This window comes from Arvicanthis niloticus, chromosome 11 (genome assembly GCF_011762505.2).
Source record: "Arvicanthis niloticus isolate mArvNil1 chromosome 11, mArvNil1.pat.X, whole genome shotgun sequence".
NCBI lineage: Eukaryota > Metazoa > Chordata > Mammalia > Rodentia > Muridae > Arvicanthis > Arvicanthis niloticus.
Genome location: NC_047668.1, coordinates 37,365,470 through 37,378,837, shown reverse-complemented (window position 1 = coordinate 37,378,837; position 13,368 = coordinate 37,365,470). Strand labels below are relative to the sequence as shown.

General features: G+C 45.0%; 1 protein-coding gene and 1 pseudogene across 4 annotated transcripts in view; one reads left to right on the top strand and one right to left on the bottom strand.

Annotated features, from left to right (window-relative positions):
• The window catches only part of Eipr1 (EARP complex and GARP complex interacting protein 1), a 114,754-nt gene that overhangs the window by 44,977 nt on the left and 56,409 nt on the right, over nt 1–13,368 (top strand). Inside the window, exon 1 of one of the 4 annotated variants that reach the window (XM_076942043.1) lies at nt 8,528–8,545. The exons of the other annotated variants lie outside the window; for them this stretch is intronic. The gene's annotated coding sequence lies outside the window, so the exon portion shown is untranslated. Of the gene's footprint in view, nt 1–8,527; nt 8,546–13,368 lie in introns of those variants that run through there. 4 annotated transcript variants of the gene reach the window in all.
• On the bottom strand, nt 8,190–8,823 carry LOC117717287 (large ribosomal subunit protein eL13 pseudogene; annotated as a pseudogene).

Here is a 13,368-nt window from a genome sequence, read left to right as displayed (position 1 = left end):
AAGAGTATTTTATTCTGCAGAAGTCCACCATGCTGGGGTCTTCCATTGCCAAGAAAGAGAGACAACTAAGTGAGCTTGCAGGCTCAATGTAAAAGCACATTGGAATTCTGGGGCGGATGAGCCTTATCTTACTCTATCTCTAGACATTCCATTATCAGGTGTGAAGGTTGGAGCCTGGGTTGTTTTCTATTAGTAATTGACTTGCCTGGGCTTGCCTGGACTTGCCCAGTTCTTAGGCCTAGTCTCCTTAACTGCCAATTTGAACTCTGTCATAGAATCAGCCTAGCCTTCTCAAAACCACTTTTGGCTTTTATATGAATTTGACTTTTTTTTTCTTTTTTTTTAAATGTAGCCTTGGCTATTTTAGAACTAGCTCTTTAGGCTAGGATGGCTTCAAACTCACAGAGATCCCCTGCCTCTGCCTCCTGGGTACTGGGATTAAAGGCATGCACCACCATTGTTCAACTAGATTATTATTATTATTATTATTATTATTATTATTATTATTATTATTATTATTATTATATGTGTGTTTTGCCTGTATGTATACATGTATACATGTATACTACATGCTTGTCTTGTGCCCTCAGAGGTCAGAAGAGGATGTCAGCCTCTGGGACTGGAGTTACAAATGGTTGTGAGTCACTTTGTTGATAATAGGAATTGAACCTGAGACCTCTGTGAGAAAAAGAGCTCGTAACCTCAGTGCCAACTCTCCACCCCTTAAGTTGACATTCTTAAAACAGAACAACCATTGTAGTGCCTGTTGGGAGTCAGGTGGCTGTTGACTTGTGTCATGGGCTGTGGCTCCGGATTTTAGCCCTTTCTGTGGCTGGAGCCTTCTTCTTCTAGGCTGGGATCTCTGGTACATGTGGTTAGAGAATCCCTGGCTGGCTGAATTGCCCGGCTTGTTCCAAGATGGCCAGGTCCTGTGGTAGTGTGAGATACTCTCTAATGTAACTAGTGCTCTTTTGGTGGATGGTTCTAGAGTTGTGACTCGGTGGTAAAGAGCTTGCCTTGCAGGTATGTGGCTCAGGGTTCCATCTCCAGTAACACCTCCTACATATACATATATACATATACATGCATGCATACACATACACATAGATAGAGACATACATATACAGACACACAGAGACACATACACAAACACAGAGTCAGATACACACATTGCACACAGAACCAGCAGCTTCATGGGTGATAGAATGAAGGGACAGAGTGTGACGTTAGCCAGTCTCTAGGGGTGTGAGAGCTAGATGTTGTCTAACTAGCTATTCTGACTGGCTCAGTGCACTGCAGGAGGTGGGGCAGAGTAAGCCTCTGCCCAGGGAGACCTCTCCTAGTTACCTCCCTCATAACAGAATAGCAGGGAGCACAGGTCAGGGGCAGCTGGGCTTCCAGGGCTGCACACAATGGCACGGCTTGTGTGTTTTGTATGCTTTTGAGTGAGGACTACATACATGGTGGAAGACAAATTGGGGTGGAAGGCCTGTAAAATGCAGTAAATAACTGCAATAATGAAAAGCTCTGGAAGGGCTGATCAAACTGTCGGTGTGCTGGCTGCTACTTCTGTTGTTTCATTGAACAGGTGCTGTTGAGAATAATCAGGGCTCGTCCTGGAGGTGATTATTTCTTCATACCTCTGCATGTGGCCTGGAGTGTGAGGGACACTGGGCTCATTAGTGGGCAGCCACATGGCCTTTTTGTCAGTGGGAAGGGTGGGGCTCCTGCAAGTCCCCTTGTTCTTGTGCTGGAAAGCATTAATAGGCGCCAGCTGGGTCTTCCTGGCTTCTCTGAGAAGAGCAGAGGTGCCCAGTGGAGCACAGCCTTGGAGCTCACCCTTCAGCAGCTGTTCCCTGGGCAGCATGGCTTCTGGCTCTGCCCTGTCAGAGTACACACCAGCCAAGAGCCGGTTTTACAGTCTGTGCCACTGTGGGGTGGGTGGTAGACACCTTAGTCGTCAGCTCCAAGGTTAAACTAGAGGGAATTGAGGTGCTGTTCTGTGTTTGGTTAGATGTGCACAGTGTGGGAGGGAGGAGAGAAGAGGAAATGCCATCTAGTGGGAGCCTGTGACAGGTCTCTTTGCTCCAGACCACAGGCCAGAGGACAGAGTTCATTGCTTGTCAGCTGTGTCCAGCTACAGTTATCAGGCTCATGTGTGGGGTCCCCAGGGTGGGCACTGCTGTTATGAGGGAGGGATGACCCACCAGAGCAAGCTCCTGAACAGTGCAGGTCCTTCTTGCCTGGCATAGAGGGATGGGAGTGTGTGGCTGGGGGTTCTGGTGGGGGTGTTACATGAACCGTGATATTTATGAGCTTTCACCTGGGGTTTCATAGACCAGATCCTTGCCGCCATTTGTTCCTTCCAATGCTGCTCCCTAGGCATGTTTTCCTGAGCATGGCACCTCTGCCTCTGTCCAGCAGCGTGCTGGCTTCTGACTGGACCTTCTCATTATCTCTTATGTCCTTAATAAGGGGTCTTTTTTGGCTAACAGAGATCTTTGGCTTAATCCCTTTTTCTTTTAAAATAATGTGTTACTTTTTTATCTTTCTTTTTGACTCATCTATAGAGATTTGAAATAAACAGTATATTTGAAAAGAATATGGAAACTTTAAATGGTTTATTTTGGAATCAAATTTCAGCATAGAATTTCAATTTAGGGATATTGAGATGGACAAGGATGAATTTTATTCACACTGTGTGACAGTTCATGGAATCAGCACTGTTTTAGAATTGGCTACAGGAAGGGAACTTGCAAGACTTTGCTATGATCTAAGCTTTGTCCCATATGGCTGGCACACCAGTGCTGAGCTTCTCCTGTGTGGCTGTCTTTCAAGAGGTGTGCCCTGATTTCCTTTTCATTCTTTCTGTCCTCCTTCATAAGGCTATAGACCTCCTGTAAGTGCATACGTGCACACAAGCCAGTCTACCTCAGAACTGCCTGTGACCCTGCCTTTTCAAGAATGTGTGCTCTGGTTAGTGATGTTCAGCAATACTAACAATGTTGTGAGGGTTGGGGTGGGGCCCCAAACCAGAGGCATCTTTGTGTAAAAAGAGAAATGCAATTTTCTTCCCTTTTTAGTTACAATGTAGGCTTCTATCATGAGTATGAGCCAAATTGTGATTTCACATGTGCCAAAGTAGATATAAGTAGTGTTAACTAGTTGTAGTCATAGGGGCAAAGATAGGTCATTGTCCCCAGTGAGCACTGTCACACTTTGGTGACAATTTGCTTTTGAGACTCTTCCAAGAACAATAGCTGAGGTATGGTCCCAGCTGGCTAAGGAGACTAGATCCTGAGTTTACTAACTTCTAGAGAGTTCATAGTTTAAGTGGACTATTGAGGGCTGTGTCTGTTTGGAAAAAGTAGGGCTTTGGAGGTATGTTTTTGAAGGAACTGTTTTGTTTCTGGTCCTTTTCTCTGTGTGCCTCCAGTTGGCCTTGTGGTGAGAAACCACACCACCATGCACTTCACCACCTTGTGTTTTCTACTCCTGTCTTTCGCCTTGTCTCAAGCCCACAGAGACAGGCCAGTGACCTTCGCCTGAAACCAAGGTAAATCAATTCTTCCTCTAGACTGTTTTAGTCAGGCATTTGGACACCAAGGTACAAAGCTAATTTAGGTATCTATGGGGCCCAGGCAGCCTTCTTTCTCTGCTTGGTTCCAGGGGGCAGTTTGATAGTGCTTAGTCCCTAATAAAAGACTGGCTTAAGGAATTATGTTCAGTAGGGTCAGGTGGGAAATAACCATGGGATAAGAGCAGGATCCCTGCAGTGGTGCAGGTCATGCACTTGTAGAACCCAGACCCTGAGTGGACAGGTGAATGGAGATGAGAGGAGCCATTCATGTAACTGCAGAACCCAGATCCTGGGTACATAGCTGAGACAGGTGAATGGTGGCTAGAGGCGCCATCTGCCCTGGAGTGCTCTTGAACACAGGCCTACTGTCTCTCTTTCTGTGTCTCAGTGGGTGTTGGCATGTTGCAGCTGTGCTTGTGGAAACCTTTGATGGAATTGAAGAAGAGCATCGCTAAAGCAGAAGGGCTTGCTTGTTACTGCTAGACTTGGAGCAAGGCTAGAAAAGGTCGGAGAGCAGCCAGACTGTCTACTCAGGAGCTTTTCCCAACTGTGGACATGCTCATGGGAGTGAGCTAGGTAGCCTGGTTGCTGTCAGCCTCCTCACTTTCAGTGAGGGAGACAGGTCACTCAGGGCACAAAAGCATCTGCCCAGGTGGAGCTCTGAGATGTGGGGATGCCACATCTTTCCAGTGCCATTTATTTGACAACACGAATGTTCCCTTTCTCCTAAGCCTGGGGTCAGAAGAATCTTTGCAAGCTGTCAGCTAATACAGTTCATCCAAAGTGAACCAATCCTCCCTGAGACAGCAGGAGGAGGGAAGAGTGCCCCATGGAGGCTAGCCTAGTCCCCAGCCCCTCCCAGGGAGTCAGTGTCCGTGTATAACTTCTTTGCAGTTCTCTTGACCCATCAGAGGATGTGGATAATAATATAAAATGCGTGAAGAGAAAGGACGACATGAATAAACTTTGCCAATGCGCTGAACAGGCTTAACAGGAGTTTGCAGCATAAGACTGGCCATATGGGGTGTCTCTTCTTTCCACCAACTTGAAAAACCACAAAGTAATCAGCCACATCACTTCCCTTTTCTATTTAATTAAAACATTTACATGTATTTATTTTGTGCATGTTTATGTATGAATGTGTGTGATTGCTGGGGTGTGTGTGCAGAGGTCAGAGGACAACCTATGGCAGTCAGCACTCTTCCACCATGTAGGACCTAAAGATTGAACTCTAGTCATCAGATTTGGTGGCAAGTGTCTTTACCCAGTTTTATTATTATTTTTATTTTAAAGAGATTACAAAAGAAAAAAAATGATCATCCATGGACTATATGGAAAGCTGATTTTATACTGCTTTTCTCTCCCTTTACCAAAGGGAAAGTGAAAGTTTAGCTCTAAGGTACACAGTAAGCATAAGGCTCCCTTTCCAGGTGCTGCTAATGAGCTGTAATCCTGGGACCTCCCATTTGTTACCATGGCTGTTGTGGCACAGAGCCATGCTCCCTACCTCCATGTAGGGCTGACCTGCTGGTTCCCTTCTTTGGTGGTTTGAATATGGTTGGCCCATGGAAGTGGTATTATTAGGAGGTGTGGCCTTGTTGGAGTAGGTGTGGTCTTGTTGGAGGAAGTGTGGCCCTGTGGGTGTGGGCTTTTGAGGTCCTATGTTTAAGCTTCACCCATAGGAGAAGGAGACCTTTTTCCTGCCTGTAGAAGATAGTCTCTTCCTGGTTGCCTTCTGATCAAGATGTAGAACTCTCAGCGCCTTCTCTAGCACCAAGTATCCCTGGATGATGCCATGCTTCCTACCATAATGATAATGGACTAAACCTCTGAAACCATAATCCAGCTCCAATTGAATGTTGTCCCCTAAGAGTTGTCATGGTCATGGTGTCTCTTCACACAGTGGAAACCCTAACTAAGACACCTTCCATGCTTTTCTCTGCTGTGGTCAATTTGCTTGCACAGGCTTGGTGGAGCTCCCCCTACGCTGACTTCTTGTGTTAGTTACTGTCCCTTCCTGTGACCTGTTTCTTTTGCTGTCAGCCTGTCTCAAGCATGGGCAAGGATGCTCATTTTCCCCCCAAAGTCCCCAGAGATTGAGACCTGTCTCCATTTTGCAGGCAAAGGTACCTATGAACTTGCTGGAGTAGCTTGCTTGTGGTCAGACAACTGATGAGCAGAAGCTAGAAATATAATGTGCTTCCTTTGATGGCCAAGTGGACCTTATTGATGGCTGCATTGCACACCTTCTTTGTACCGGATGGAACAACTTTCCTTGTGTTTACTTAGAAAACTAAGATTTTTTACGTGTAAATTGTATCAAGTGGCTATTTTTGTAAGAGTGTTTTTTTTTTTTTTGGTATTTCAGCCCAAGGAAAAATAGTAGAAACCTAAACATGACAGTCTGCAAATCGTTATATTTTCAAAGAATGAAGGTGTGATTTTTTTTTTGCAAGGGTGTTAATTAATGTCTGACATGGCTGAGTGCCCGAGTAGTGCTCTGATCAGTGTAAAACCTCATCTTTCAGATCTGATGCTTCAGCTCATGCTGTGGACCCACCATTTCTCTGTAACAAGAATGCTCTCCAGAGAGCAAATAGTTTGACATTTTGTGGATGCCACTGCCCCCCCCTTTTTTTTTTAGTTATTGAGGTTTGCTCTAGAGATGTATGTATCAACCATGTGTCAATCTCTTTCTTCTGCTTCACTTGCCAGATTGCCTCATTTGGCTGGGGTGGAGACTAGATAATTCCTGCCCTGGGCATGGCATCTTCATCAGGCCAGACCAGGTATCCGGGTGTCAGTGCAGGTGAAACACTCACACTTTTTGTCTGTTCCATCCTCTGGAGACATTTGCATCCTACATATACTCTGTTTCTAGAAGGGCAAACCTTTCCAATAGCTCCTTGAATCAGACTCAGCTCAGGGAGAGAGCTACCATCTTCCTTCCAGCTCCATTAAAGAAGTGGCTGGGAGAGAGATCTATGGGGATAGGTCAACCTGTACAAGAAAAGTTGGAAGGGAACAACAGAGCCAGAATTTTAACATTGCTACATCATGTCCAAGAGGATGCAACCGTAGAGGATCCAGGTTCCGTTTCCAGTATGCATGTCAGCAGGTTTGCAGCATCCTCCAGCTCTAGTTCCAGGGGGAGGAGTTATTGCGGGGAGGGAGATAGCTCTCTCATAGGCCAGGCCTAGAGCTTGCCAAGTAGACCAAGGCCAGCAAGCCTCAGTGTTTCTTTATCTGTCTCTGCCTCTCCAGCTCTGGGAGCCTTTTACCTGATTCCCAGACTCAGGTCTTCATTTGCAACATAAGCACTTTACTGACTGAGATGTTTCACCATCCCTGAGAGAACACTCTTGGCTGCTATCCTGTTCTGCTCTGTGGTTGAATCCAGCTATGTCTTGACCTATTCCTTTCCAGATGTCCTGCAGGTCTAGGGAATAGTGAATGAAATAGGAGCTGTGATCAAAGAAGACAGGGCCCTGGGCACTACAACTCTGTTAGAGGCCATTCTCAGAGCCTGTGTGGGTAGAGACATGTTCATGTGGCTCAGGTAGGAAATCAGAAGTCTGGAGAAGGCAGAGCAGTCTGGGTTGGAGAGGAGAGGCTGTAGATAGCTCTGCCTCCAGCCTGCCTGTTGCCCTTGTTTGACTCCTCCAGACCTCTGGGCATTCTCACTAGAAAGGACTTGGAGGCAAGCTTCAGAGATGTCCTGAGGCATACTGCAGCTGCTGGTGCATTCCTGTTAATCTCAGGAATGACTAAGGATGCAGTTTCAGTAAAGCCTGTGGAGATGGGGCAGGGGAGCCAGAGAGTCACAGTTGTTTACCTTTGTTCCATGTGCTAGGCAGTGATGCTCCAGCTCAGAGCCAGAGCAGTGAAGGAGAGGAAGGACTCTTAGTAGTGTGCTTTTTACTTCTCTGTCTTCTGTGCAGTCCTTGGGGCTCACACACAGTTAGGAGACACATAGGCCCTCACTCATCAACCGAGGCTGGTCAACTACTTGAGAAGAGACAGCAAACCATGGGCAGGTTGTCCCCTTTCCCATAAGCATTAGTGTTTGCCAAGCATTTATTTGGTAACTCTCGTAACGCCACTGTTTTAGGTGAATGTGTGTTCATGTCATTGGTTACTTACTTATTTTTAAATTTTGTGTATGTGTGTGTGCCTGTGTATGGCTTATGTACATGGAAGCTGGGGCTTTGGATTTTCCCTAGAGCTGGAGTTAGGCTGTAGAGAGCCTGGGAATGGAACCTGGATCCTCTACAAGTGCACTGCACATATACACTCTTAACAGTGGAGCTACCTCTCCAGCCTTGGTTGTCAGACTTTTATGCTGTTTTTCTGCGACAGAGATCAAGACATTCTGCTGAGTCTTGTCTCCTGCATCTGCATTTCCCTTTCCATAACTCTTATCATAGACCCCTCTGGCTTTCCAGTTAGAGTTGTAGAGCATCTGGGAGGGAATGGCAGCCTGAACGTAGAGGTTCTGCTGTTGGGACTCCTGCCCCTGTATGGTTGGTTTTTTTGTTTTTTGGTTTTTTTTTGTTTTTTGTTTTGTTTTTGCTTTATGGAAAATTTATTGCAGCTTTCTAACTGCATATTACTTTTTCTTCTCAGCATCCTGCTCTGCAGCTTCCTTCGCTCTTTTTGCTCGGATGCCAAAGAGCCAGCCATTGGCATGGGCCATTCAGAGACTGGCGAAAGCCTTAAAGTTCTTCTCTTCTTCCATGATGACTCTGGCCTTTTCCTTTTTGTACGCATTCTGGATGGGCATAACAGGTCCTGTCATCTGGGTAGCCAGTTTAAGTTCTTCAGCAGAACTGTCTCCCTTCTTTGGAGCAGAAGGCTTCCTGGGGAAAAGTATGAGCTTGGAGCCGTACTCCTTCAGGCGCTGCACATTGGCCTGCAGTGACTCTGGATTTGTTTCCCCTTCTTGGGTCCGCAGAGATGCCGATGGTACGAGCCATTTTTTTGTGGATACCAGCCACCCTGAGTTCCTTCAGGCAGAAGCTCCCTCCAGCCCGGACCTTGGTGTGGTATCTAACTGTAGGGCACCTTACGATGGGCTTGATGGGACAGGATATGGGACGAGGGGCAATGTGGCACGCTTTCCCCTGCCAGGCCCCGTGTCTGTGGATCTTGTGAGCCGCCTGGTTGAACCATGTGTCCACTTTCTGCTGCCAATCCTTGTGGAAGTGGGGCATCAGGATCATGCCATTCTGGCTGGGCCCCATGGCTGCCTCCTATACAGGAGAACAGCCGAGTAGAAAGGAACGGGCACCCCATATGTGTTTTCTATTTGCTGTCTCTTGTTTTTGTCTTCTAAGTAGGCAGGAATTTTTTTTAATAGCGTGTTATTACTGAGGCTTTTAAGAACATTGCACATCGCTTTTGCAGAAACTTCTTTTTGGTATTTTAAATCAGTATTTAACCATGACAACACATAGCTGGTATAAATGGGTCTTGCCAGTTGAGCAGAAGTTCAGGTGGACTGAGAACTTGGGCTCAGATATTGGTGGGATTCATCTTCTCAGAGCAATCAGAGAGTTCTGTTGGAGTATTGATACAGGATTCTACCACTGGATCAAATTGTAATGTATAGTCACAGTGTCTATATCATAATTTTATTGTCATCTTGTTTTCCAGGTGACTCCTCATTGTATTGCTAAAAGTATAAAATATATATAACTCTAGGGGTATTTCAGATAGCTAATATGCTGGTGACAGTGTCAGTATCTTAAGTCTAATTAATGTAGTTGCTCTTGTTTCTTTTTTCCATATTCATGCTTCTATTTTTAACGTTGGCTATACTTACATTTTTGTTAAGACAACAGGGATTTATTTTTACATACTATTTTTTTTTTAAAGATTTATTTATTGAGTAGACTGTAGCTGTCTTCAGACACACCAGAAGAGGGCATCGGATCCCATTGCAAATGGTAGTGACCCTCCATGTGGTTGCTGGAAATTCAACTCAGAACCTCTGAAAGAGCAACTGGTGGTCTTAACCTCTGAGCCATCTCTCTGGCCTTTTACTTTTTTTTTTTTTTTAAGAAACAGAAACACAGACACAGACACACACACACACACAGACACACACACACACACAGACACACACACACACACACACACACACACACACACACACATTCCCTTGGAGGCTAGAAAAGGGCATTAGAGTCCCTGAAGTCACAGGTAGTTGTGAGAAGGCCTCTGTGGGTACTGGGAACTTAACTTAGGGTCTTTAAGAGAGAGCATCAGGTTCTCAGAATCGTTGAGCCATATTTCCAGCATTGAACAACTGGAACTCATAGGAAACTGTCCACCCAGGATGTACCAGCAGAGAACATTGTCTGTGACAAGTGATCCTGAGGTCCTCAAGTGTTTCCCACAGCACCCAGCACAGTTGCAGAGACCCACAAGCACAGCTGTCCCTGGACAGTTTGGTACACTCGATGTGAAGCAGGGATTAGGGGTATCAGTCACAGCTTTAGACCAGTTGGCAAACTCAAATGGAGGACACTGTTTTGCCTGTGCTGGTAGATCCAAGGCTATGGATTACTGGAGAAAAGGAGATGGTTGCCTGGGCTTCTCCCACTTTAGACAAACAATCCTTTAGAGTAGCAGGAGGATGGCCTTCCATTTCTGTGGGCTGCCTCTTAGGTTCCTTGGGAAGCAGCATTTCCTATGGATGAGAGGTCTGTGCCTGTCATCATAGGACCTCAGCACACTCACTATGAATGACTGTGGAGTCTGTCAGAGAAGGTACTGTATCTCCAATAAATCACGAAGGAAGCATCTTATAAATCCCATGTATACCATTTGCAACAACAAGGAAGTAAACAATCCTCACCCTAAATGGCCATTTTGAAAACAGAGTGCATTTGTCTTGAAACTATGTCTGTAAGTACTAGTGTTGTTTACCCAGCTGAGTGGCTTCCTCAGTCTAGTGTGGGCCTTTCACTGCTTGCCCTGATACTTTGGGACAGGTCATTGGCACCTGTGGATGCTGTGGTGTTAGCTAACCTGTGGCTAGGGCCCTGAGCCCAGTTCTGCTCGTGCTCTGTCCTTGTGTGCAGCTGCCTTGTCTGCAGTTGTATGGCTGGCATTAGGTGTCTAAACAGCAGGCATCACACTGCGAGGTAATGGCTCCTTTCTTGCTTCCATGGTCAGCTCTGTTTGCTAGGGCCTTTTAGAGGAAGGTGTATCTTTGAAGATAAAAGATTTCCCCAGTCTCTTAATCTTTCCTGGTGGTTTTCAAACATTACAATGTGATGTAGAGTCTGTTTCCCATGGTAGAGACATTCATGAAAAATAAAATGTGATTGTCTGCCAAGTGTTTGAAGTTTTTGGTGCTTTATTTATGACTCTTTATATGTTATATTTATGTTTGAGAAAAGTTGTGTTCAATTCTTGTAAAGCCTTAAGTTTTCCCATCGAATCTCAATGAATGAAAGGGAAGTCTTAATGGCGCTCTCATTTCCTATGACTTAATTTGGTTACAGTTTTATCAAATGTTTAAACCAAGCTTAAATTCAGAGAGACACACCTGTAACCCTAGTACGTGGGAGGCAGAGGAAAGGTGATGGATTGAGAACATGGGGGCTTTATATCATAATGTTGTCTCACAATTAAATGAGATCAGAATTATCTTTAAAGGATTTCTGTATATTTCTAGTGGATTGAAACTTTGGTTATGCCCTAAAACATCCTGGCTGTTTCCAGTACTTTATCATTTCCTGTTTGCTCTCTGTGTCCTTAAGTTTTAGGGTTATTTCTCGAAAAGAATGTTTCACTGACTTTTTTTTTTTTTTTTAATATTTATTTATCTACTGTGTGTGTGCTGGTCGGGGGTGTGGGGGGGGGTTCCAAAGGACAACTTTCAGGAGTCATTCATCTCCTCCCACATCTGTAGGCTCCTGGTATCTTTTCCCTCAAAGCTAGCTCCTGTCCTAGTGTGCTAGCTTTTACAAACTGTCTGGCAGTCTGTAGCTGATGAATTAGCTCATTACAGCATGGCGATCGTGGAATTTCTCTCATCTGATATTATGTGAACTTTGTTATTCTGATTTCTTGAGTGGTTGTGAGCCTTAAGTAATCCTTTGTTGCTTTACAGTTACTTGCTCCTTTTTGGCTCTTTAAGTGGTTATTCTTAAAGTTTATTGTTCATATTGAACATAAAACTTATGTTAAATAGTCCCTGCCTTTCTTCCCACAGTGTAAGAAGCAAGAATGTCTCTGCACCCCCACCCCATACATTGTTGGACAGGTTTTAAATTTCACCTTCAACAACCTCAGAATTAAAATAACTATTCTCATCACAATTCTCCATGTCTAGATACTGTCTCAGTTGTTGCCATTGGTTTTTCTTAGCTGTAACTTGAGACCTTCCTTCTGGGGTCATGGTGCCTCTTTTTTGTAGGTCTTCAAAGCTGCCTTCAGAGGGTCTTCAAGGAGCAATTCTTATGCTTCCAGATAACCCGAGAAAGCCTGTGGTTCTCTTTTGGGTGGGGAGGGTTGAGACAGGGTCTTCCTATGTAGCCTAGGCTGCCGGAGTACTCTGTCTTTGTCTTGTATGTGCTGGGATTGTGGGCACAGGTAAAGCTGTGTTTCTTGAGTATCTTGCTCTGCTGACTGGGCACCCTCTGTGAGGCCTGGAATGTACTGCTCTGGACTCCCTGGTTCCTCCAGAGAAACCATCTTCAGGCTACTCACAGGTCTGCCATGTTGAGATTTTGTCTTTTCTTGGAGGCTCTGCTCTTTTCTATAGCTAGCCCAGGAATGGATTTGCTTTTAGTTATGCTGATTGGAAATTGTCTACTCTCTGACCCAGAGAATTTGTGTATCTCTCTCTTTCTTAAGATTCTGTAAAGCTTTCAGGCCTTGATGTCACTGATTTTCCCTTGTACCCTTCTTAATTGTGTGGCAGCTGTCACCGCACTCTGTTTCTTTAGTGCTACCGCCTTAGTTTTCTGTGCTGTGTCCAATGATTTCTTGACATCTTTATTTCAATGGGTTTCAATTGCAGAGATTTTCTGAACTGCTGTTAAATTACCAAATGAGATTTTTAAAATAACTGTCATTTTTATTTCTAGATACTTCATTTAATTCTAAAAAAAAAAAAACAAACAAAAATCTCAAAAGGCTTCTTTTAAAATTTGGCAGTATTATTATTCACTCACATTTGTATTCCATTACTCACTTGACTGTCTTTAAGATTGTGGTGTCTGAGGTCATTGTGGTGACTGAGGTCACTGGGGCTGCAGTTCTGTTCTGTCCTTTCTTTGGCTAACTCTTGCTCAAGTGCGGCTTTGTTTAAAGTTTTATCACGTTTTACATAAGCTCCCAACAGGCTGCTCTACCTTTGTAGGATTGAAGATGACTTGTGGGTGTGTTCCTCTAGCCACAGTGAGTTCTGGGTTCTGGAAACTGCCTGGGGCTACCTACAGCTTAGGTTATTTCTCTCTCTCTCAGCCTTCCCCCTTTCTCCTCTCTCACCTTCTTTTATGGGAAGCAGAATTATTGCTTCTACATAAGCAGCAAGGGCAACAGCAGCTCATGATCTGTTGTGCACAAGTCTCCCCAGATTCAGGAAAGCTGCCAGGGCCTGGGGCTGCAGTTCACTGGAAGACACTTCAGAAGGTACTGGCTTCAATTCTCTGCAGAGGGAGAGGGAGATTGGGTAGGAGGGAAAGGAGGAGGAGGGGAAGGAGTGGAAAAGAGGGGCTTGGGAGAGAATGCATGAGTAGGGAGCCTGGTTGGGTGTGCCTCTTGTACTA